The sequence below is a fragment of the Sinocyclocheilus rhinocerous genome, unplaced genomic scaffold (genome assembly GCF_001515625.1).
Source record: "Sinocyclocheilus rhinocerous isolate Xijiao unplaced genomic scaffold, SAMN03320098_v1.1 scaffold416, whole genome shotgun sequence".
NCBI classification, from domain to species: Eukaryota; Metazoa; Chordata; class Actinopteri; order Cypriniformes; family Cyprinidae; genus Sinocyclocheilus; species Sinocyclocheilus rhinocerous.
In genome coordinates, this window is record NW_015647952.1 from 529951 (window position 1) to 533539 (window position 3589).

A 3589-nucleotide genomic window follows, 5' to 3' on the forward strand; every position below is an offset into this window, starting at 1 on the left:
ATCATAAAAATACACTTATATGTAGGATTAAAATTCTACATGTGTCACATTTAATGTCCAACAACAAATATTTTAGCAGAATGTATATTTTATTCAGAATAATAACGCTATTATTTTATTCTGCTCCGTCTGTGTAGCGCATGCACGCAGCAGCGCTCGTTCGCTCGCGTAAAAGCCTCGTTCACTCCTGACAGCAAAATGGATATATTTGAATGACTTTCTAACATTTACAGATGAAAAATATACCTGTGACGTGTCAGTTACGCACTGAGGAAAACATGTTTACCATTGTGGATCGATTTGATCCATGATCGACATTAAGGGCTGCTTAAGAATAAGCGTGCACATCAAAGTATCCTGACTCGTTGAACCTGGATCGAATTAGTGAGATTGCGTGAACTTAAATTGTCGTTTATGAAACCGGGTATGAATTGAAAATATACAGTTCACTTACTGCTGTCAGCATGCTGAAATCTTCATTGAGAAGTTGCATCCCTAAATTAATTTCCTTTAAAACACTGAAGAAAAAAAACATACACAATAATAGCTTACTAATTGACTATTCAGTATTTGGAAAATTAGTAAACTACTAATCCTGACCCATCCCAACTTCATTTTGCATTCCAGTTCACAATGCTCCTGAATGAGTACGAGTGTGTGCGTGTCTTTTTATGAGACATTTTTCTCATCTGCCAGACACATAATCCACAGTCTGGATTATGAATTTTAGATTAATTACATAGTCTATACACACATTCTTTGGTGGTGAAAGAGGTATGAGAGCCGTGTCTGTGTGTATGTGTGCCAGTTCATGATTATTCACCGGGAGGAGTCGCACCCCCTGTCCAAACACGTTCCAGAACACACACATTGCCCCAGGAGTCTTTGTTATCGTATTATTTCATTTGAAGGAGTTTGAAATATTGTTCCTGCCTGTCTGCTGTCCTGCAGAGAAACTGCCAGCAGCTGCTCATTAGCTATGGAGCCGATTTCTCACCCGTCACCCCCCGTGACTCCACCCACATTCTGTTACCATGGTGGTTACCATGTCGATGCCAAAAGTCTCATCTTAGGGTTTCGGTCAACCCCACTGGCATGTAGCATACATTAACTGTCTCTCTCCTCATCTCTCCACATCTGGATCATATTGTCATCACAAGTGTGTCCACAGTGTCTTGTGCCATGCTGAAAGAAGATGTTGACCTTTGACCTCTGCCTTGGAGTGCTGAAGTACAATGACCTGTGACCCTTAGGGTTATGGATGAATGAGGTGTGGTGAATGCTCAAAACGGGATGCTCAAGACAGGAAAGCTAAACGACAGCTTGTCAGCATGGACTTTTTCACAGCTCTAACAAGAGACTCTATCTCTGCTCTGATCTGTCCAAACAAACTCACAAACACTTAGCAAAGAATTCACTGAGAATAAACTGATAGCACTGATCGAGCCGTTTATGCACACACGTTGTCTGCATTTTTTAACCTGAATCACTAAAGTAACGGAAATCAAGTACATTTAAATAAATAAATAAACACAATCAAATTTAAATAAATAAATAATCATGATAAAATTTAAATAAATAACATTTTAAGTTGATGTTTAATTTAAATAAAACAATGATGAATTAGATTTAAATAAATAAATAAATCATTATAAAAAAAATAAAGATAAAATTAAATTTAAATTAATTTACAATAAAAATATAATATTTTTAAAAAATGATTCAGCAGCTGCCAAGACATCAAGATGATTTGACAAAACACACATTAAAAAAATATAAACAAAAACTAAAAATCAGTCTTGGAAAACTTGGACATATAGGGAAGCCTACAGTTATTTTAAAAGTGTAATTTCTAGACATGTAAACGTAATGTAAATTAATTAAATCTTAAGAAGCCATGGGCATTTTTATAATAAATATACATTTAACTATGTCAAAATATTTGTGACCCTGTCTGTGAATTTCAGGCTAAAGTCTCACAATCTAATTATGAGATAACAGGCATCAAAATCTGATTTCAACCATTAATTTCACTATGATTTCAATCTCTGATATGGCCTTAGTCAATATTAAAGATATCAAGGTTAGATTTTCACAGAATGGTCTTTACCTTAAAACAGTAAATCACCAAAAAAAAAAAAAAAAAAAAAACCTAAGATGGGGTTTCACAGCCAGGATCTCATTTTATTGGGTAAAAATTGTGAGTAAATAATATTTTTCAAAATCAGCTCCTAAAACTTCTGAAATCCTGGAGTTTCATTAATTTAAGTATAGCTATTTTAGTTACTTTAAGTACATAAACTAGGAGTACCCATCCATTGCCATTAGTTTAGAAAACAAAACTAGGACTTGGGGCCTTTTGAATGAGCCTCGTCATCACAGAGGTTGAGAAGCAGTCACATATGTTGATTAACCTGAAAAACATTTCAATGGTATATGAAGAAAAGCATCCAAAAAGCCTGACAAAGACTGAAGTATTTAGACTTCCTTTTGTGAGCCATGACATCATAATTATAGTAATGTTGGCTGGATGTGAAAATCTTTGATCTGGCAGAATAACATCGGCTTTACGACACAAACTCTGTTGGTTGGCCAATTTTCCACGCTCAGACAACTTGGTTTAAGAACCTGCCATATCTAATTCAAAATAGGCAGACGAATCTTCAGTCTTGAGTCTCTCATTTGATTTTGACAACTCTTGCAGAGAATGAGGAACAGAATACAGGACAGGAGAGAAGATAAGAAAGAAACGAAACACTTACCAGATTCCAAAAGGGATAAATAGACGACAGAAAGCCGTGGAAAAGTAAATATCGCTTAGCTAGTGTAGGACCAACGGAAGTACACAACATGAAATCTGCCACTCAAAAAGGCAGAAACCTCCAAACATCAAAGCGTTTCAAAACCACAGGGGGGAAGAGAGGGTCATAAAGCTTTGAGAACTCTCTAATCTCGTGTTTAACCTCCATACACGTGTCAGTCATGTTTACATGCGCCTCCCCACGGCACCTCGATGACGGACATCAGGCCCAGCAGATTCGCAGACATAACAAAACAAAACCCGACGCGTCAGGCGAAATAATTAAACTCAATCAGTCTGTCAACAGCATGAAAATCTAGACGCACCACAAACACACACATTTATAAGCCCGATGTGAATGGCTCTGTGTGTTCATCTATCATCACAGCTTCTTCACATCTATCCTCCTCTTTTACCTCCTAATCCTCATCATTCAGCACAGCGCTCTGTGTGTGTGTGTGTGTAGTCTGTAAGGTGTGTGTATTTATCATTAGTCTTTGTATGTGGTAGCCGAGAGGTATGAGATCCTACTCAATACCTTGTACCCATGTGGAATGATTTATAAATGCTTATGAGGAAATACTGTATGTGCTTGCAAAATTTGAATGGTCCATAATATGTGTATATATTTCTATCTGTGTCAGATTTTTATTTTTACTTATACTTGTGGACAAATTGTCCTTCTGCTAAGCTCTGCTCACTGCTGACCATCCCATGAAGTTTGTATCTATCTATCTATCTATCTATCGGTATATATTTGTATGTATGTATGTATGTATGTGTGTGTGA